The following is a 23,038-nucleotide window of genomic DNA, read 5'->3' as shown; positions in this document are numbered from 1 at the left end:
TCAGTTTCCTTCATGAAACAGCTGTTTCCAGACCCTTAGGCTCAGAAAAAAAGCCATTATTCTCTTCCTACTACCCTTAGAGAAATAAATGATTGGAGTTAGGAAGACAATCCTAATTGCATGTCAGTTAATAAAAAGATCCTCAGTGGTGCCTGGGTGGCTCAGTCAGTTGAGCACCCAACTCTTGATTTCAGCTCAGGTCATGGTCCCAGAATTGTAGGATTGAGCCCCAAGTCGGTGTCCTTGCTGAGCATGGAACCTGTTTGAGTTTCTCTCTCTCTCTCTCTCTCTCTCTCTCTCTCTCTGTCTCTTTACCTCTTCCCCTCTCCCCCACTTGTGAATGTTATTTCTCTCTCTAAAATAAAAATAAATGTAATGGGGTGCCTGGGTGGCTCAGTCAGTTGAGTGTCCAACTTTGGCTCAGCACAATCTTACAGTTATGTGGGCTTAAGCCCCATGTCAGACTTTGTGCTGACAGCACGGAGTCTGCTTCAGATTTTATCTCCCTCTCTCTCTGCTCCTCCCCAGCTTGCTCTCACTCTCTATCAAAAATAAACATTGAAAAAAGTTTTAAAAAATTAAAAACACAAGCAAAGTAAATTAATAAAAGGATTCCCAAACCCAGGAACACTCCCCTGCTACTCCCATAGAAGCTATGAATTCCAAAGGATATCTCAAAGTCTCTTATCTTAGAAATCTTGGAGATTATTAATTTTAATTCTCCTATATTACATATGAGGAAATACATCCTAGAGAGGGACATGACCGTATAAAATCACATACATCAAGTCAGTGATAGAGCAGAGACCAGAAAACAGGCCTGTGAACTGTTAGGATCATATATTCATTGCAGTAGGAATCATCTTTGCCCCAAAACTAATATTTTTTTTTTCCATACAAGAGAAGTCAGTAAGAGAGTCATAGGTACAGGGTTATCTCAAAACTGTAGGATAGGCTAAACAAACATGGGATGATAACAGAATTTGTCTTAGGCAGATAGCCATTCAGGGAAAGCTGGAAGAGAAAAAAAAAAAAAGGCAGATCTCCAAAAGAGAGACAGAAGATATGGAGTCCCTCTAGGGCATTTTCCCAGATTCTGACCAAGAGATGGTCCTGGGGGGGGGGGGGGGAGGGAATCCACAATTAGATAGGAATAAAAAATGCTTCATTCTGTAAATCTTTCTACTTGAGATTTCCAATGCAACATTAGAAAATTAAAGACACTGAAAATTCTGCAATAAAACACCTGTATAACTTTGAGTTACCAAATAATTTCAAAACATATTTGTCCCCTGAGCATATGTTTTTGCTTTTCCATTTCAGTCCTTGACCCTATTTCTCAGGAGGAAAATCCCTCAATGTTGATTATTACCTCACATATCCTATAGCATTATGGTAACCACAGTTTAATTTTTTTCACAAATTTCTGAATAGCATCTTGACCCAAATCCAAGGATAATAGTCTAGTAGAAAGTCAATCAGTAAAGATGTATTATTTTCTGCAACCAGAGCTACTGGGTGTAGGGATAGAAAGGGGAGACAGCAATTCAAGAAAACACTATTTTCCTCACAATTTCATGGGGGAATTAAAAATATCCACTGCAAAAGTTTATTAATAATTCAAGAGGTGCCATTGGACAATAGAAGAAATGGGTACATACAAGGGTTAAGGCAAGGTGTGTTCTTCAAATGAAGAAGAAAAAAAGTGTAGGTTGACTTTTAAAAGTCCTTGGAGAGACTGGAATTTTTCTGAGCCAGAAGTATGAGAAATAATTGAGTAGGCAGAAAAAAATAGATAAAGTATTACCAGAAGGAGAAAAGACATGAAGAAGAAGAGAAAGATAAGGTCAAAGTGTGTCTAGAAGCCAAGGCTGAGTGTCAGGAAAGTGGGTTTCTAAGCCCTATCATGAAGCTTGTGTGAGAATTCTGGTGTCCTTTCTAGGAGACTCTGTAAGAGGAATGTGAAGAAAAAAAATACAAATCAAAGAGCACTTCCATCCCTGGATTCCATATACCTTTTCAAGACCATTATGTCCTGCTTGGGCTCTGACAATGTGTGTAGAAACATTCCAGATCTGTGGCTTCAAGAGTTGCCTCACTTTTCCCCTGGCACCCTCAGATACAATGCTTCAGTTCCCTCAAGTCACTGAAAATAACTTGGGAAAGTTTAGTTTGTGTTTGGAGAGTGATCTTGTATTCAGCTGGCAATTTGTTTGTTGTATCCCAACTGCCCTGGCTTGGAGCTGTTAGGCATATGCCGCACTTGGGGTATTTGACAAACTGACACTCTACCACATGGAGTGTCCAACTCAGCTTGTCAAATACACGGAGTGTGGCACTGCAGGAGGCCAGACCAGGAGCTTCAGTGAGGAGGCAGGATCTTCCTGGGAGATATGGCCCTGGAGGGAATGAAAGAAAAAGGAGTCACACCCTGAGCCCCAGAGAAACTTCAAAGGCTAAGGACTAGCAGAAACATCAGAATAAGGAAGTGAGCAAAAACAGGCATAAGTCTCCCAACCAGAAGATGGATCCTTAAGGGAAGCCCAGCTGGGACTGCAGATGAGGCCCCAGTGTTCACCCAGAGGTCCTCGGGCTATAGCTTTAGCATTCCTTGGAGTTCCAAGCTTCAGTTGGCTCCTATATGCATAAGGGAGAGAATTTGGTCATTGTCCTGCTTCTCTGACCTCAGGAAAAGACTAGGCCCCAGATTAGTATCCATGAACCCCCCCACCCACTTTCCAATGTCCCACAGTCTTGTGGGTATGAACATAGACTTTGAGGTTAAACATGGGCTTAAATTTTGACTGTCATTAAGTAGCTGGGAAACCTCAGATAAATTATCTCATCTCTCTGAGCTACAGTTTTCCACATCCACAAAATGGGTTTGAGTACCTACATAATAAGTTATTGTGAGAATGGCATGAGTTAATGTATGCAAAGCCTTTAGTTCAGTATTTGATATTCAAAAAATGGTGGTTGTGCTATTGAGAAGGAAAGCAAGGGCCAGTGACAATTGATTTAACAGGATCAGGCCAGATGAAACAGGACTGTTGTATGGCTTCAGCCTTGCCTAACATGGGCCCCCTTGTCCCATCAGGACTCACGAATGGAAGCTATAAACGAAACATCATCTAGTCTTACCCACTCATATTATAAATTAGGAAATTAAGGTTAATATTGAAGAAGAAAGTAGCTGCAGGTTATACAAGTTGTTCATAGTTTAGGGTTATGCCTTATATCACCTCATTGTGCCTTTCAGCTTTCCTCATTGTTTCTTTTAGCTCTCTGCTCTGTATATCTCTCTCTCTCCAGGAAAAGGGAGACACGTCCACAATGATGGCAAAAGACAAGCAGTAGATGTGGCAGTGAGGCATTGGTATCTTTCAATCCACAACCATTAGGGAAATAAGGAAGCTGTTAGGAACATGGTCATGTCTGGAATTTACAGAGTAATTCCCTTGGCAACACCCAGATCTTGTTGATAAAAAAAAAAAAATCCAGGTTGTCTGTGTCAAATGCTTCAACTTTCCAGCTGTGGCAGTTGATCTGTGAGAAATTAGCCGGCTCATATTAAATACTGGTATGACAAGTGGCAAACATTACAAGATTGTCAGGAATAGAAAAGTACCCCATGAGGCCAGAAGGCCCTATTTGAGCTAAGACAAGGCAGAGGGACTTGTCTTTTAGGAACAACAATATTTTTTTAAATATTATCTCCTTTAGTTTAATAGATGTTGATGAGGGGATGACATGCTTCTCCAATTTGAAATATAGGAGTGACTTTAAATACAAGTCTATAAACAATTTTCTCCATCCCCTTATTTCCCATACCAGTCAATTCATCCCAAGCCACCCAGAGCAGCAAAAGCAACAATCTTGGTCACCATATACAGTATAGTGGGAAAAATCAGACAAATTTGGATTCTAATGCTGCCTTGAGTACCAACTAGCCAATCATGGCATTGGGAAAATCTTTCTTTGAGCTTCAGTTGTCTTCTTTGGAAATGGGAATAAGAAGACTTACCTGGCAGAATTGTTAGGAAAGTTTTCTCAGCTTTTCAGAGCTTCCCATATAGGAGCTAATAGGCACTGTGGCTCAGTCCCTGGAGTTGTGGGTGGAGGCCAGCCAAGAAAGTTGATTAATAGAGCTTGCATTCACGGTGGCAAGACAGAACTGGACTCATGTCCAGAAAGCTCTATCATTACCCTCATTGGCTACCGGCTCCCGTGAGAAGACCTGGATAAACTGGAGGTGCCTGTAGCCTCGTGAAACCTCTTTCTGACTTCATCAGAGAGAGAGAGAGAGAGAGAGAGAGAAATAGGAAGTGGCTAAATATTCCTTCTTAGTATACTCAAAATTGAAGAGCCTTATAGACTATGTCACCTCAATATTAATGGAAGGAGTCAGTGGCTGAGCTGAAACCAGATAGGTTTTATTCTCACTCTTGATGTTCTAGTGCATGCCTCTCCAAATGAGTGTATATAAGAAAAACAGGTTCAAATTGAGAAAGGCTTGCCAAACCCATGGGAAGAAAATGTGAATATCGACATAGAGGTATTAAGGAACTCTGAAAGCTCTTCTCTTAGTGTGTCATACTACACAAAATAAAATCATTTGCCCCTAATCTACCCTAGCAGGGCTAACACAACAAGCAGCAGGATGTATCCTGCTTCTGAACCAGTTGGACCTCCTCATACTGGAAGCAGTCTGGATTTTTTTAGGCATGGTTTAATCCCCTCATTCAGCCCCACCCAGATATATTTATTCAGCATCTCTCTTATGTCTTTCTCAACAGAGGGTCGACAACCATAAAAATAAGGGATATAAAAACTAAATGAGCTTCTAGACACTATTCGTCTAATATTTCCCTTCCTTTTCTTTGCATAAGAGGCCAAAAATGTGTTCTAGAAAGGTGAGAGGACTTATAAAAGATACATAGTGCGTAAATGGCAAATTCAAGACTGCTATTCAAATTTCCTGACCCATGATTCCAAAGAACACTCCATTTCCAAGTGGCTAGCTCCTAAACAATGTTTTTGAGGAAGAAATGTTATCTTTCCTTCTCACCATTAGAATTTTCAAGATAGAAAACCAATGGGAACCTTCTTCTCACCCACCCTTCACTCAGAATCCCTGAGGAGAGTCCAAAGAGAATAGGGTAGGTAGGTCCAAGCCACCTTTGGACCTCCCCCAGCTTGGGAATCCAAGCAGGGAGGGAAAATGGATATTATACCTGTTACTGGAGTGGTGCCTTGGTCTTGGAGGAGGCAAAGGTTCCCTGATGATGAGCCAAACTGCAGTGGCCAGAGGTAACTGGGCTTTTTGCCTGGGGCAGGAACGTTGTGTGTTTTGAAGGGTCCTTGATGTCTTCAAGAGGAAACATAAATGAGGAAGTTAAGGCTGAGGTTAACCAACGGAAATCTGGGTGAAAAATGACAAAACAGTGCTATTGTGAAAGGGTCCATTACTGCAGCAACAGTTCCCACTGCTATGCACCCCCCAGCCCATTTGTAGCTGACATCCTACAGACAATGGTTCTCCAAGCTGCAGAGAGTTGAAGCAGAAAGCCTCTGGCTGCCCTAGGCTCTACCTATGGGTCAGAGTTTTCCCTAGAGTTAATGAGGAATGGGTTAATGAGTTAATGAGGAATGTCAGAGCTGAGACATTATCAAATGAAAATCTACATTGTCAAAATTGAGAAACAGATCTGAGGGATGAAAGAAAATGTCTGATATCAAAAAGCAAATTAGTGGTATATGTGTAATTTAAATCCACTTCTATCAACTTCAAACCATGTGTTCTCTCACTCTGTCAGAATGTCTTCAGGTCCTGAAACACCTTTTCTACTTCCCCTGGCACAGCTTCTCACCTGGTACAGCTACATAATTTGCAAGGCCTAGTGTAAAATGAAAATTGGGGGGGGGGGGGCTCCTGTAAGAAGAAAAAAAAAAGAAGATTTCAGAATGGTGACAGCAGAATAGTATGCCAGAGCACCTGGGTGGCTCAGTCAATTAAGCATCTGACTTAGGCTTAGGTCATGATCTCGTGGTTAATGAGTTCGAGCCCAGCATCAGGCTCCTCACTGACAGGGCAGCTTGGAATTCTCTCTCTTTCTGCCCCTTCCGCACTCTCTCTCTGCCAAAACAAATAAACTTTTCCAAAAATAAAGAAGAAGAAGAAGAAGAAGAAGAAGAAGAAGAAGAAGAAGAAGATTAAGCCAAGTGTGAGGTATTTCTAAGTATGGGGACCTGGAAAACTTTACAGGTCACATGCCTATAAAGCTGGCCCTGCTGGCACAGCTCTGACCACAGATCACATTTTGGCATGAAGGGCCTTAAAGAAGGAAGGGAAGAAAGAAATTCACTTCTATTAATAATAAAATTATGTGCTTTACATGCGTTATCTTATTTAATCATCAACCCTTTGGTATGGTATGTATTATCATTATCCTTATTTATATGTGAAGAAAGTGAGGCACATAAAAGTAAAGTGACTTACCTATGAACACAAAACTAAGAAATAATGGAGAAGATATAATTTCCACTCAGGTCTTTCTGGCTCCAAAGTTAGGCTTTTTCTACTCTCACACACTGGCTACAAGGAGAGAAAAAAGTAGTTGACCTTGAGAAGAAAAATATGGTGCCAGATCCTTAAGTTCAATTGTGACTTTCAGGCTTCATGAAGGACGTGAAAAGTGTGAGAAGAAATTGAGTGACCTCTTGGTGCCACATGTTTGCAATCTTTGGGCAGTCCCCATTCATAGTTTGGAAGACACTGGATTCCCATTATGCAGTATTCTACATCATGAATCCTGATGGTATTGAAGAAGAGAGAGGCAATTTTTTTTCAATTCTTTTAGGGTATACTTGTGATTGCCTTCAATGATTGCAGTGCTCAAGTCCCAGTCCTTAGTCTACATAGCAGAAGTAGTACCCTGGACCATGCTCAAGCCCTGTTGAATAATCTATCCAAGCTACATCCAGTTTTATAAATTCAAGTTCAAGAGAAAAGACCATATGCTTGGAGCCAGGGCTCTTGTGTCCCAGTCCTAGATTTGTCAGCTGTGTTTCCCCCTCACCCCCCCAGCTTGGGTTTTCCATTTAAACAACAAAAGCTGGATTAGATGATCTTAGTGGCTCAATATTCAAACACTCCCTGGTTTCTTTATAAACTTCTCTATCCCTGCCCCCCCCCCCACTGTGTACTTGTGGTTGCAGGGCTTAGAGGCTGTAGGCACAGCTTGGGATAGAGATTCACTTGCAGTTACACTATTCTGCAGAAACTCCTTTCTACCAGAATAATTTATTGGCTAGTCCTTGAGACCAATTTCCCCAGATATGGCTTCTAGAAAGATTCAGTTCCTTTTTATTTTTGATTTCTGACTAAAGCTTGGGGTGGAGTCAAAGTTGTCCTGTGGGCACTTTCCCAGGGAGGGGCTCCCTCCTTTCTACTCACTCCACAGAGATTAAGTTCAGCTGCCCACTCTTTTTTTCCTCACCTATCAGTTAAAGTATTCTACTGTGTTTTTTTTTTTTTTTTAACACGGGCCTTCTGGAAACAATGTCTTTACATAAAGTAGTAATTAATAGTGGCCCCTTGGAGCCACGCAGTACGTCCATGGAAGAGAGCATTAGAAGCCAGGAAGACCTGAATATCATGCCATCTATGCAGAAGACCTGAATTAGAGCAAAGGCATTGGGATTCTTGGAGTTCCTCTTTACCACACAAGCACAAAGCATGCTGGGAAGGGCCAACTTTGCAGCAACAGCACAAAGGGAGCTTTCCTTTAAGTCTGTTGTGCAACCAAAAGATACACAGTTCTCTCATTTTGGATGCTTTTTGACTTGGCTAAGTCTATGAAGGAGGATGAGAGAGAAGGGCGTTGGGTAGGGATGGCTGTTAGTCTGTGCTGGAGTCCCACACTGGACTCAGTACTGGAATGGAAAGAAAAACTGAATTTTAGGTCAGAGTCTTTTGCTTTGGACTGTAGGTTTTAGCCCTTGAGTTATAGACCCACCTCTATAACTCATTGACTATATGCCCTTAAAAAATCAGGCACAGCCTGTCTGAGCCTCAGCCATCACATCATATTGAGGGATTTTTGGACAGGCATGCATCCAAGGAACCATGTATTTCTTCAGTATAAGTAATTTGACAAAGGTACAAGTGCTATCAGAAGAGTGGGTAAGAAAGGTGTAATTGTTCCAGGGCGGGAGCAAGAAGGTGGCTCTTAGAAAAGTAGTATTTTAGCTAGATGTCAAAAGATGGAGAGAGAAAATAATGATTCTCATTGTCTCTGAAAAGACTTCTCTGACTAGTCTTCTCCCAGTGAAAATAATTAATCCCTGCTTTGCTTGCCTCTAGTGTCCAAAACCTTTTCATACTACCTTATGTGTCTGTCTCTTCCAGGAGACCAAGAACAGCCCAAAGTAGGAACCACATTTGGTCCGTTATTTTCTTCACAGGGTCAGACATGAAATAGTTTCCCAGGAAATGCAAATTGAATAAATGAATTTATCAGTGAATTAGCAAAAGAAGGAATCCCCATAGCCCAAGTTGCCCACACTCTTTAGCTTGCCTCACCTCCATGAAGAAACTGAGAAGGCCTCCCTTTAACTTCCAGTTTCTCTCTCTGTTCACTTACCCCCAACTTCCTGTTGGAAACCTGTCAAGAAAAGTCCCCAAGAACAATTGCAAAGCTGAGGCCACTTCCTGTGCAAGAGGCCAGTGTCTACACAATCCACCTTAACCCTGGTGATTGCTGTGCACATGATTGCAATGGGGCTTCCTCTGAAAGGGAACTAAAGGCTGAAGATATTTATAAGGCACCTCCAAGCCAGGACTGAAAAACTTCATGTACACCTGGGCCTGGGGACAAAAGATTTACTGTGATGTTCCACACAAGCCCAGTGACATTGGCAAGAGAGGTGGCAGCAATTAACCTACCAACTACAGTTCAACTTTATTCAACAAGGGTGTGTTGAGCACTTACTGACTACAAAGCTCTATGCTTGGTACCAAGGAGAAAAAATAAATATATAACAGACCAGTAATATATATCTAATATAATGTAATGTGAGCTACAATTTTTTCTAATAGCTACATTAAAATTTGAAAGATAAATAGGTGAAAATAATTTTGATAATATATTTTATTTAACCCAATGCATCTAAAATGTTATCTTAACCTGTAAGCAATGTAAAAATGTATTAATGAGATATTTTACATTCTTTGAAATGTGTGCATTTTACACAATTAGACATTTTGGACTAGCCATGTTTCCCAGTGTTCAACTGGCACATATAGCAAGTAGCTAATTGGACAGCACATGTAGAAGATGTGGTTCCTGCCCTCAAGGAATTCACAGCCTAGTCTATGAGCCAGACTGATACATAAGCATGTATAAGTAACAAGTACTATAGTAGAGTGCATGGATGTCAAAGAGCACTTCACCAGAGTTTAGGAGTCCTGGCCTATGGTTTCTTCTCTGTCACTGATTTTCTGTGTGACCTTGAGTAAATCCCTCTCCCTCTATGGGCCTCCATATTTCCATCTCTACAATGAGATTTAAATAGATTATTTTTATTCAACAAATATATGTTGAATGATTTCTAAGTATCAGGCATGGTGCAAGGCACTCAGGATACGTAGATGAACAAGACACATACAATTCTTGCCTTCTTGACACTTGCAGTGTAGTGGAAAGTAGCTATTAAACAAAGAGTTATGGGTAAATATGACAAGAAAGAGGAAAGCACAGAAGGCTGGGAGAACATATAACATAATCTACCAGGCTTGGATAGATGAAGGAAGCCTCTCACAAGTAGTAACCTTTGAAGGCTGTCTGAAAAATGAGAAGTGAACGAAGTAAATAATTGGTGAAATGTCATTCCAAGCAAAAGAAACAGCAGGTGTAAAGGTTCTGATATGCAAAAGAATGTGTTCTATTCCAGGAAAATAAGGAGGCTCATGTGGCCTCGAATTGAGTGAGCAAAGGAAATAATAGCTCAAAGAATGGTAGTAGGAGAGGTAAGCAGGGTGCCAAAGTGGGAAAGGTCTTGTATATTATGTGGAGGGTTTGAAATTTACCCGATGAGTCATGAATAGCCAGGGAAAGTACAGATGCAGTGCCCTTTAATCACCAAGACAAGGAATTTTTAAGATAAGATCATGGAAAGAAAAGTTAATTCCAACTAGTTGGACAAGAAACTTCACAGAAGAGGCAGTTTTAAAAGGTCATTAAAGAATAATAAGATCACTAGTCAGAAAAGTCTTTCAGGCAGAGGAGAAGACATGAATAAAAGTGTAGAGATGAGGAAGAACATGGTCACCTTGTGTAAATTGAGGAACCACTTATGCAACAAGGTAAATATTAATCTAAGAAAATCTATGAGTATCTACAGATGTACTAGAATAATTGAAGCCCAAAGTCCTATCCAACACACTAAATGTGTTCTGGGAGAAACCAGGCAAAGACATTGGAGTTACAAAGAGATTAAATTTGAATAATAATAATAACAATAATAATAATAATAATAAATAGGGGTGCCTGGGTGGCTCAGTTGGTTGACCGTCTGACTCTCTTTTTTTTTTTTTTTTTTCAACGTTTATTTATTTTTGGGACAGAGAGAGACAGAGCATGAATGGGGCAGAAGCAGAGAGAGAGGGAGACACAGAATCGGAAACAGGCTCCAGGCTCTGAGCCATCAGCCCAGAGCCTGACGCGGGGCTCGAACCCACCGACCGCGAGATCATGACCTGGCTGAAGTCGGACGCTTAACCGACTGCGCCACTCAGGCGCCTGAACGTCTGACTCTTGATTTCAGCTGAGGTCATGATCCCAGGGTCATGGGATCAAGCCCCACATTGGGCACTATGCTGAGCATACAGCCTGCTTGGGATTCTCTCTTTCTCAAATTAAAAATAAATAAAAATCTTAAAAAATAGTAATGAATACATATTGTGAACTTACTAAGTAACAGGCACTGTTTCAAGCCCTTTACGTGTATTATTTTATGTAATTTCCTCACAATGACCTTATGAGGGAGATATTATGATTATCTCCCTTTGACAGATGAAGAGCTGTCACTTGCCTAAAGTTGAAGAGCTAGTAAATAGCAGAGACAGGATTGAAATGTAATGAAACAATTTATGAAGGGTAGGGATTTTGAAGCAATCAACAAAAATATATAATATGGTTCTAACAAATATGAAATTCAGGCCAGTTATCTTCACAGTCTACAAGGGCAATTTTAGGCAGAAAAGAACTCAACTTCCAATTTATGATCATTAGAAATGCTGAGCTGAAGATGACCTTTGTTTAGCTTCTTAGATATAAAGAATGAATGAAGTAAATAAGATAGGAGTCCAAGAGAGTTATATAAAGACTTAGAAAATCAAACTGGCTCCACTCTTAACTCCCTGTACTTTACTTTCAAATTCACTCAGAAGTTTCTATCTATGAGATAAATAACTTAAGTGCCCTTGACAACCATCCCCATCTATTTTCTACAATGGTCCACCTAAGGGAAAAATCCCTAGGCAACAGTTTTGAATGGGAAGGGAAGAAGGATAAACTAACTTGTGATAAGCTGTCACATATATTTGGAAAGAACAAAACTGCATTTTTTAAAAATATATATTTTCTAATTCAGAAAGGGGTGCATATCCCTACTGTCTTTGATTTGACATACACAGACTCTTTTCATCTTCCTAGTGTTTCCTCTGATGAAGGGAATAGCAAACACAGTGCATTGTTGGGGGGCAGGGAGAGAATTTAGGCCAAACCCTTGAGCTTACACCACAGCTAAACATCTTCTAGAACTAGGATGCTAGAACTTGGTTTAACATTGATTTAGAAGGCAGTCAATTCCTACATACTTCTCTCTAGGGTTAGTTACCATGACACTCTTCCTTAATGTTCTGGTCCTATATTTGCATATGTCAGTTTCTATAGGCTTATCTAAAGAGTTTCAGCCATCACAATTTGTATGGCAATAGGTAGCTCAGAATCACCAACATATAACCTGAACTTTTCTATCTCAAAAGTAGATGCTATGATGTAGATGACCAAATGTCTCTTACTGTTAAAGAATGTCACAACTGTATTGGGTGGGAAACAAAAATATCAGAGATGCTCAAAGCTGGTTTTTGACTGGTGGCACGTATCCCAGGTTGTCACGTGAGGTCTTGTGCTATAGTGAGTGGCAAAAGCATTGAGCTTGGAGTTCAAAGACCTGGATTTGAATTTCAACTTACTACTTTCCAGTTTTAGGGACTTGTGGAAATTACTAATATTTCTAACTATCCATTTCCCCACTTCAAAATTGAGTTAAGAAATAGGTACCTCATGGGATTTCAGGAAAGTGATATACCTCAGAACTTCTGTCAAAACCAGATAATACAAGGTAAAAAAAAAAAAAAAAAACAGATAATACAAGCAAAGAAAAAACAAAAAGCTACATGTTGCCTACATAAAGGGCACTGCTCTTCTATTCTCAGTCCTAGGAAGAATAACAAGTGAGAAATGGAAGGGCAAAAAAAAAAAAAAATTCTGTTTTTTTTTTGTTCTTAAGAATGCTCGTATCTATTACATAACTCATTCTTTGCAACAATCCTGTAGAGATAAGCATCATTCCCATCTCAAAAATGAGGTCACTGAAACCCAAAGACATTAAACAATTTCCCTCAAAGTCACATATTTAGTAAGTGGCAGAGTTGGGGTTCAGACTTTTATTAGCCATGCCCCTAAAAAGGCATTTAAGGGACTACTCAAGAGTTCAACATTTGCTTTGGTTCCTTTAAACCCTGCAGGCAAGCCACTCCTTCAGTCTTAGAGAAAAAGGGGTTATTCCACTAGATTACAAGCTCTATGAGAGAAAGAACCATGTCTATTATGCCTAATTTTTTTATTAAGTTGCTGAATTTTTTTTCTAAATTGATTTTCGGAGTTCTTTATATATTAGAGAAATTTTCCTTTTGTATAAGAATTCAAATATTTCCATTACTTTATCCTTTGCCTTTTGACTTTGCTTCTAGCATTTTATATTTTTATTTATTGTTAGTGCTTTACCAAGCTGTAGGAAGGCAATTTTATCTTATTCACAACAATATAGCTAATGACTAGAAATGTGCCTTATTTATAGTATGTGTTCAATAAATATTTATTGATGAAAAATAATTCTTCCTATTGCACAGGCCTGAAAATAAGGTGACGTCTAAATACTGAATTCCATGGCCTTCCCTTCCCCTGGTTCCTGATAACCTGGGACCTGAAATTAACCAGAATTGAAGATTCATTTAAAAAAGATGTAGACAGAGAATATAAGAAAACCCGAGTTTCAGGCCCAGCTATGCCATGCCTTGTTGTATGACCTTGGGCAAGTCCCTTCTTTACTCTTCTTTATAAGAGTGGTAGACTAGTTGGTCTTTAAGAGCCCTTTTTCCCCATTCATAAATTTCCCAAATGGTATGAGCAATAAAGATACCAAAGATAATATGACTAGGACCTTGCCCTCCTGGAACTTATGTTCTAACGAGGGAAAGAGGCACTCAACAATCTCACAATAAAAATATGTTATGGAATATAAATATAGGGTGTTATGAGAGAAAGCAATAGTAAATATAATCTGATATGAGAGTTTAAGTCTTTCTTCAAAACTGTCTAAAATTAAGATCCAAAGAATGATCCAGACTAAGTAAAATTCTCTGGGCCTTGGATTCTTTAACATACATATTAAGCATTAATGTTATTTATATCATATTTATTTATATTATATATTTATTATTTATTATATAATTATATATACTTTTATTGTAAACATATTAAACATAAATACATATGTATATTTACATACACACACACATTTATATAAATCTTTACCTAACATGTGAAGAAAGCTTTTTAGACTGTAAAATAATACAAATGTGAGTGATGACTTTTTTCATGTGGCTGGGAATTTCTTTGGACCTGTTTTAGGATACTATGGGTAGCTGTCACTCCATGGCCTTTTGAGGCTGGAACTGAGCATGAACCCAAGACTCTATGGGACTTGTAGGGTGATCTGCTGCTGTTTTCTGTAATGTGAAGCTGATGCCATCTGTCTCTGAAAATAAAAAAATATATATATGTTTTAGATCTAACTACATATTATGTCCACTTCTCTGGCCCACTGATGCTATCAGACATCATGGAAGCTGCCTGGCTTGTCTCAATGCTTGGCAATGGAGGCAAGAGGAGGGGTGTTGTGCAGGCCTCTCTCATCAGCTTGACTTTATACAGGACATGGTCAGCTCTTTGGAGATTGTGGCATGTATTACCAGCATCCACAGGGTTTTTTTTTTTTTCATATTCTCATTATCTATTAAAAACTAAAAGTGGGAGGAAAAGGGCAAGGCATCTTGGGACTCTAGCACACTGTATTCATAGGACTGAGGAGACAGAGAAAGTAAGGGAAGAGAGCTAACAGTTGACTAATGACTACTCTGTCCCAAGCACTGTGCTATATGCTTTATGCATACCGCTCATATAATCTTCATAACCATTCTAGGAAGTGGGAATTGTTCTTCCCTTTCCACAGATGAGAAACATGAAGTTCAGAGTGCTCAAATGACTTACTTCAAGTCACCCAGTAAGCAAGTGAGCTGGAGTTCAAACCAACTTTACTACTTTCTTCTATACCACATGACACTTGGGAGAGTCATTTCAGTCCCACTACCCCCAGGCTGGGTCATACCAATTTTTATTCCAAAGAAGAGAGATAATTGTAAGTTTGGGAGAATTTCAAATATAGAGTTTCTCTTACTTCTCTTGTCATGAGTTATAGTCCTCTGGTAGGAAGTTGGTCCTCTCATCTCACCTGAACCATGACTGTTGTGGTTTAAGTCAACTTCCTGTCCCCTTATCCTCCAAACATTTCCCCCTGAGTTGTACGCTACAGCCTCCATGCTCTGGTGCCTCTTTTGAAACTTTGAACTTCTAATTTTGACCCATAAGCCAAGCAATGGGGTTTCAGAATTGAGATTAGGACCACTTCCACCACCTGCTTCCACTGCTCCCCTGGCTCTGCTTTCACAAAGTTCGTCAACCCAGTGACCTCTTCTCAAATGTCATTCTATTTGGTCCTTCCTCTATCGATCTTTCAGTCTATAAACATAGTAAAGTTACAATCAACCCCCCTCCAATATCTTTCCAATGGCCACCCCATCATTCTTCAGTTCCCTCAATACAACATTCTTAGAAAGTAGTTTCTAAACTTTTAACTTTCTAATCCACCATAACTTAGCTTTTTATTTGTTCTCTATTCCAATTTCTGCACTGACTCTGGTATTTGGTGTCACCAAATTACCATGAACCCCTAATCAACAAAGTCAAAAGCCTCTCTACTATGCCTCATCCCACTCAATGTCTCTGTAGCAGATAACTCTGTCAGCTATTCCTTCTTTCTTTAAAGTCCTGTCATCAACTGGTTTAGAGGATATCCTCCCTCTTCTGACTGAATTTTATCATCAGAAGACACACAATCATGGTTCAGATGAGATGTAAAGATCAACTTCCTGCCAAAGGATCATAGCTCATGGTAGTGACGCCTCCTCCATTTTTTAATTTTTTTTAATTTTTGAAAGAGAGAGAGAGACAGAGCATGAGTAGGGGAGGGGAAGAGAGGGAGACATAGACTATGAAGCAGGCTTCAGGCTCCTAGCTGTCAGCACAGAGCCCAACATGAGGCTCGAACCCACAAACTGAGATCATGACCTGAGCTGAAGCCAGTTGCTTAACCAACTGAGCCACCCAGGTACCCGACTGCCTTCTTCATTTGTTTCCCTCGTGCTTAACTCAGCACCTGATCCAGAGTATTGTTTAGTAAGAATTGTTAAATGTGTTTACCTATACTGTTTTGATTCACATATTTTCCTGACCACTGTCCTTGGTTTTCTTCATGGACTTCTCTTGCTTCTCATTATATGTCAGTGTTTCCCAGAGCTCTGTATCTTTTTGTGTGTATACATATGTGTGTCTGCATACTTGCTCACTGTCTATCTTCCCAACATCCAGAACTGTAGATTAAAGTCAATATTGAACATATCTTTCTAAATGTCTAAGTCTTCATGTCCTCAAACTTGCACCTCAAACAAAATTACTCATCATCCTGAAGGGAATCCGTATCTCCATGGAGGGAAACCAAGATAGAAAAATAAGTCATTTTTGGCCACCATTTTATATATATATATATATATATATATATATATATATATATATTATATGTTTTATTAATACTTTATAACTCTTACTACCTTGTAACATGATATTTTATGCCTTGATTTTCCATCATTATATCCAGAGGTTCCCTCAAAGACAAGGATCTCTATATGAATTAATTTCTGCATCCCCAGTTTTTGGCACAGAGTGAGCTACTGTTTAAGAAATCTTGGGCTAAATGAAAAGCAATGAGGTCAGCTCCCAGAATTCCTATATTAAGAGCAATAATCTTGTTTCTAATGATTTAGAAAAATGAAAAAATATATAAACATAATATTATTCATTTTTAGTCAATAACATCTTTCTCCTTAAAGTTTGGTATTTATTGCCAGAATAATCTTTTAACAACACAGCTTTGATGGTGTTATTCCACTGCTTAAAAAATGAACAGTGGCTTCCCATTGCATGAAGGTAAAAGTTCAAAATTCCTCAGTAAGGTGGTCAGGACCCTTCACAACCTGTCTACCAACTCCATCCATCCTATATTCCAACTACAACACATCTTATACTCTAATACACCTCCGACCTTTACACATATTTCTCTGTGGTCTTGAAAAGTTTTCTTGACCTCTAATGTTTCCAGGAGACTGTGTGTTTGTTCCTTAGGCCCAGCTCAATTTTTACCACCTTTGAGAAACCTCTCTGGCTCCCCCAAAGTCTCCTGTACTTTGTTTTTTTTATGTGTTTTTATTTATTTTGAGAGAGAGAGCATAATCAGGGGAAGGAAAGAGAGAGAGAGAGAGAGAGAGAGAGAGAGAATCCCAAGCACGTTCCACAATGTCAGCGCACAGCCCTACACCAGGCTCCATCTCACAAACCATTGGAAGACCCTTGCACTGTTGGTGGGAATGCAATCTGGTGCAGTCCCTCTGGAAAACAGTATGGAGGTTCCTCAAAGAGTTAAAAATAGAACTACCTTGTGATCCAGCAATCACACTACTGGCTATTTACCCAAAGAATACAAGAACACTAATTCAAAGGATACTTGCACCCCCATGTTTAGAGCAGCATTATTTATAATAGCCAAGATATGGAAGCAGCCCAAGTGTTCATCAATTGATGAATAAAGAAAATGTGGGGGGCACCTGGGTGGCTCAGTTGGTTAAACATTCTACTTTGGCCCAGGTTATGATCTCATGGTTCATGGGTTTGGGCCCCATGTTAGGCTCAGGCTGGGTGCTGATAGCTCAGAGCCTGCTTCAGACTGTCTCCCTCTTTATCTGCCCCTCCCCCACTCGCGCTCTGTCTCTCAAAAAAATGAATAAATGTTAAAAAATTAAAGAATATGTGATATATATATATATATATATATATATATATATATATATATAAAACCTTGCCATTTGTAACAACATGCATGGAGCTAGAGAGTATAATGTTAAGTGAAATAAGTCAGTCAGAGAAAGACAATTACCATATAATTTCACTCATTTGTGGAATTTAAGAAATACAACAGAGAGAGACAGAGAGACAGAGAGACAGAGAGAGAAGACAAAAGCCAATAAATAGACATTTAACTACAGAGGACAAACTCATGGTTACCAGAGGGGAGGTGGGTGGGGTGAGGGGTGAAATAGGTGATGGGAATTAAGGAAGGAGGATATTTGTTGTGATGAGCACTGAGTTATGTATGGAATTGTTGAATAACTATATTGTATACCTGAAACTAATATAACACTGTATGTTAACCATAATGGAATTAAAAAAAGAAAAGAAAAAGAAACAATGGACTCTTAGCAGATTTCTAAGGTTGTAGCCAGTGCTCTTCCTGCTCCTTACACTGCCTCCAGATGGCTATCAACCTCCAGATGACTAGACTATGCACACCTCTCACACTTTTTTCTTACCTCCAAATCTTTTTTAAAAATTTATTTTAGGGGCGCCTGGGTGGCGCAGTCGGTTGAGCGTCCGACTTCAGCCAGGTCGCGATCTCGCGGTCCGTGAGTTCGAGCCCCGCGTCGGGCTCTGGGCTGATGGCTCAGAGCCTGGAGCCTGTTTCCGATACTGTGTCTCCCTCTCTCTCTGCCCCTCCCCCGTTCATGCTCTGTCTCTCTCTGTCCCAAAAATAAATAAACGTTGAAAAAAAATTTAAAAAAAAAAATTTATTTTATATTTAGTGAGTAAATGACTGATGCTCCTGATAAAACATAGTCAAGATAAGAAGAGTTGGTGTTACTGGCATCAATCGTATGATTAGGCTGAAACAAAGAAGCTGAAGGCATGGAAAGGCCAAATAACTGTTTAGTTGGATGGACATCAAGCTCCAGTAACAGCAGAGCTCAGGGTGTGGTCGTGGAAGAGCAATTAGTTAAGGGCAGTGGAGTAGGGAAAGAAGCTGCCTCATGGCCCATATCTCTAGACCTTGACATCTTCAAGTGTAAAACAGAGGTCATAATCTTTGTCCTGCTTAAATTACAGAGCTATTGTGAGATATGATGTAATAATAGATGTGAAAGAACAAAGTAGAATGGGTAGGGAACTCATGAGTGGGTGGCTTATCTACTACCACTCCTAACCCAGGTTTGGCCTAAGGTAACCTATGTAGCCACCTCCCAAGCCTCTAAATTGCAGATTCATTGTCAAAGGGAAGTCCTAGCAGCAGCAGTCTGGACTTCTAGCCCATACCTCCACAGTTGCTCAAGAATGACAGTTGGCTTTTGCATCAGTCCCTCTATACCATTCTGCCCCCAACCCTACCTCTCATACTGCCTCCCAAAACTTGTGTGGCAATTTCCAGCCTGGCATTTCCCCACCACTGTGGCAATGTTCTGGTCTCCCAGAGTCTCAGAGACCCTGGAGCAGTGAAGGGGTGGGAGGAACAAGTTCTCTAGATTCCTCAACATAACACCTGATATATCTGGGAAAATGTCTGTCAGGCCATCCTATCCTCCCTTCAACTACTTATACTTTTTGGGATCTAGATTAATTTGGCAACTTGCATTAGTCTTTTTAAGGCCCAGCATTGGAAATGCAGTTTAGATCAGATCATATCCCATAACTGGTAAACAGGCTAGAAGCCTACACTGGGTTATACCTAACTACCTCACTCCCTTATTACCATCTTAATCACAGAAATCATTTTGATCATGTTAGAGGGTGGAAAGGGGAAGGCACTCATCCTTGGCAGTGTCTTTTTCCAATGTTTTCATTTGTTCATTTAACAAACACATGCACACATACTCTTTTTAAAATTTTTTTTTCAACGTTTATTTATTTTTGGGACAGAGAGAGACAGAGCATGAACAGGGGAGGGTCAGAGAGAGGGAGACACAGAATCGGAAACAGGCTCCAGGCTCTGAGCCATCAGCCCAGAGCCCGACGCGGGGCTCGAACTCACGGACCGCGAGATCGTGACCTGGCTGAAGTCGGACGCTTAACCGACTGCGCCACCCAGGCGCCCCTTGCACACATACTCTTAACTAGGTCCCTATATACTAGGGAAGATAGCCAAATAAGCAGACTTCCAATTAGCACAAAGTGCTCCTTACTATGATATGTTCAAGGATACTATGTAATATATTATGTATAAGCTACAGTGGCAAAACAGGAGTGATTGACTTTCCGGGGAGAGCAGGAACAATTTTACAAAGAAGATTTGGACTGAAACTTAAAGGATAAGTAATAAGATATCAAGCAGTTTATAGGTAGGGTTGGGGAAAAAAGACATCATATGCATTCTAAAAGAGTATCCTATGTCAGCATATGCAAACATGTGGATATATAAAACAGGTACATTTGGGTGACTACAATTCTAAGTGGTTTGAGTGCCAAATATATGCTGAGGAGTGACTGGAGACAAAACTGCATAGATGTGCAGGTCCACATTTCTGGTGACCTTGAATGTATATTGACTTTAAAATTTGTCTCCAAAACAATGGAGACAAAATGGGAATGCTAAAATCCATTTAGCACTTGCCCAAAGTATATTTTCTGAACCCAGATATGAACAATCACTCTTAAAAATGTGCACATAGCTATAGGAGCAACAGGACAAAATTTTTGGACCTGAAGAGTTATGGTGGGAAATCTGAAATCTATGTCCACCATATTTAAGATTAACACTGCCTAAAGAAAGAACTGTATATTTCCATTTCTGAATTAAAGATCTATAGAGCAAATTCTTATTGTGCTTGTTTCTAGAAAAGAAGTCAGGAGCCCAAAGTTTTCTAAAGTGATTATATATTGGCCAAAAAGGAGAAAAGAAACAGTTCCTTAGGTAAATAAAAAATAAAAAATAAAAAAAAAACAAGATTATGCTAACAAGGGAACAATCAGTGGTTGCCAAGCAACCCCAAAATTCTAGGAGAAAGAGGTGTAGATATAAAATGGCAATTAATATCTTTGATCCTTCCCACCTCATATCTTTTATCTCACAACATCTTACTTATGTGTTTTTTATGCAGTTCTTCTCTATTTATTTAAACCTAAAAGGTGTATTAGTTTCAGCCCAACCTCTGAGTACAGTATCTCCCCATCAAAATTCCTATATTGAAGTCCACTAGAACCTCAGAATGTGATTTTGTTAGGAGATAGGGCCTTTAAATAATGGATTAACTTAATGTATGGCCATTAGTATGGACCATAATCCCATCTGACTAGTGTCCCTGTCAAGAAGAGGACATTTGGACAGAAAAGAGACACCTTGGATGTGTGTATGCAAAGGAAAGACCATGTGAGGATAAAGTGAGAAGGTGGCCATCTGCAATCCAGGAAAGAAACCTCAGGAGACCAAACCTTACAACACCTTAATCTTGGATTTCTAGCCTCCAGAACTGTGAGAAAATAAATAAATAAATAATTAATAATAATAAATAATAAATGATTATGTTTTTTTAAGCAATTCAGTATATTTTGTTATGATGGCCCTTGGAAAACTAATGCAGGCAAGGACCAATTTTTTTTTTTAGTCCACTGTCCACTGATGCCTGTCCCAAGGCATCAGGAGTCCCTGGCAAAGGAAGAGCTTCTTAATAGTCTGGTAAGGTCTCTCTCCTCCTCTTTACCACTATGACCAAGGCACTTCATGGTCAGCAGAGCCTAAACACTGATACCAGTTTCTTGTGTCTTTTACTTTAGGTTTGGACAAGGTACCAAGTGATTTTGTCACTGGAATATTTTGTTCCCTCTTTGAGGTCCCCAGATACAGGATAGCCCTGGCAGTGGGTCGCATAGGTGGGAAATCCCACCAACTTTTAGGCAAAGCCAAATGGAAAGGCAGAAAAGCCCTGGATATGGATCAAGGAACTTCCTGTGTTCAGGAATAATTAGTTATTTCCTGTGTTCAGGAATAATTAGTTATTTTACTCAGTTATTTTACTCAAAGGCCTTAGTGTCTCTAAACCTTGACTTTCTGATCAATAAATAGGTGACAATGTGTATTTCACTAGTCTCTTATAGTGGCTAAAGAGCTATTATAAATTCTGGAGGAGTTGGAACTTGGATGGTTATTACAAAGGTGTGCCAAATCCCATTAGAAGGAAATTCTCCATCCAATCCCAGCTCCTCTACTTGCTCATGAAGAGACCAAGTTAGACCAAATTTTATTTTGATTTTGTTTGGAAACTGGCCCAAACAGAATTACCAAGAAGCATATCAGCTGAACCCTTTGCAGAAAAAGTTCAGCCTGAAAGAAAAATTTGGATATTGGTATGATGGAAATACAATGTGATCCAAGTCTCCGTCAAGGACCTAAGTCAGATTTTTAGGAAGACATAGATAACATGAATGGAATTTGGTATACAGAAAACAGTAACCTACTCAATTATGTTGTAACTTGGCTGAAGTTACTGTAGTGTTGTGTTGTCATAACAGAGAGGAGGTTGTTGTTGGTGGAGATGGGGTATCCATGGAGGTTAGAGAAAAAGAAGAATAAAAAAATAAAAGAAGAACAAAACAGCATGTGAAGATGTGGCACTGGCACTATCCACAGAGAGAGGCCATTGAGTCTATGGTTCGACCTGTGCCACAGAAACAGAAATATCCCAAAAGCTGGAGAAACCAATTCATACACCTACTCTGGCTCTAGGTAAATGTCCCAGAAGGGCATCTAAGCCCTTTTGTCTTAATCTTCTGTTTTTCAAATTCTCTTCTGCACTCAAGTCTTCTCCCCTGAGTGAACTCACCCTCAGTCAGAAGTGGGATGAATAGCAGATATGGGTAATTCAGCTTTGCTTATGGAGCCTGAGAATTAATGCCTCCATGCCAGATATTTTGGAGAAGTTCTTACCCAGTTTTGAATTCTTTCTGGTCTTTTTTGTCTCTTCTCCCTAAACTTGCTACACACACACATACACACACATGTGTGTGTGCACACACACATACACACGTGTATTCAAAATGGAGGAGATATGGCCTAGAAGCAGCATGTGTAATCCAGCTTAAGGATATTGGTAGGTAGTGAACTCAGTATGTGTCAGTTGTGAGACGTGGTGGCCAAAAGTTAACACTATCTTTGACTGCATTGACAAAAATGTGGTGTCTAGAACCAAGAAGGTGACATTCTTGCTTTACCTAGCACTGGTAAGATGACAGAATATTTTCCTTATGCGCACCACACTCTGAAAGGAACATTGACAAACGGGGAAAGCCTCAGCTGTCACATTTCCCTTGATATGGTTGTGGGTTCACACTTCCCCCAGAGCAACCTTATCCTGCAAACTCACCACAACCCAACCCTGCTTGCATCCTAGCCTTAAGCCATATCAGGAAGCTCTCATCAGCCACAGAGCCATGAGTCCTGGAGAATTTGGGGTCTTATACTTTTCTACCTCTCAAGTATT

General features: G+C 39.8%; 1 protein-coding gene and 1 long non-coding RNA gene across 2 annotated transcripts in view; one reads left to right on the top strand and one right to left on the bottom strand.

Annotated features, from left to right (window-relative positions):
- The window catches only part of VSIG4 (V-set and immunoglobulin domain containing 4), an 85,955-nt gene that overhangs the window by 40,048 nt on the left and 22,869 nt on the right, over positions 1-23,038 (top strand). The gene's annotated exons all lie outside the window — the stretch shown is intronic.
- LOC123594284 lies at positions 685-5,386 on the bottom strand. The gene is made up of 4 exons (XR_006710739.1): positions 5,235-5,386; positions 4,025-4,283; positions 2,579-2,637; positions 685-2,399 (listed from the first exon to the last, which is right to left on the bottom strand). It is a non-coding gene; the product is annotated as an uncharacterized LOC123594284 (long non-coding RNA).

Source organism: Leopardus geoffroyi, chromosome X, assembly GCF_018350155.1.
Source record: "Leopardus geoffroyi isolate Oge1 chromosome X, O.geoffroyi_Oge1_pat1.0, whole genome shotgun sequence".
Lineage (NCBI taxonomy): Eukaryota > Metazoa > Chordata > Mammalia > Carnivora > Felidae > Leopardus > Leopardus geoffroyi.
The sequence above is the reverse complement of the archived record's forward strand: the minus strand, read 5'-3'. Positions and strand labels throughout refer to the sequence as shown.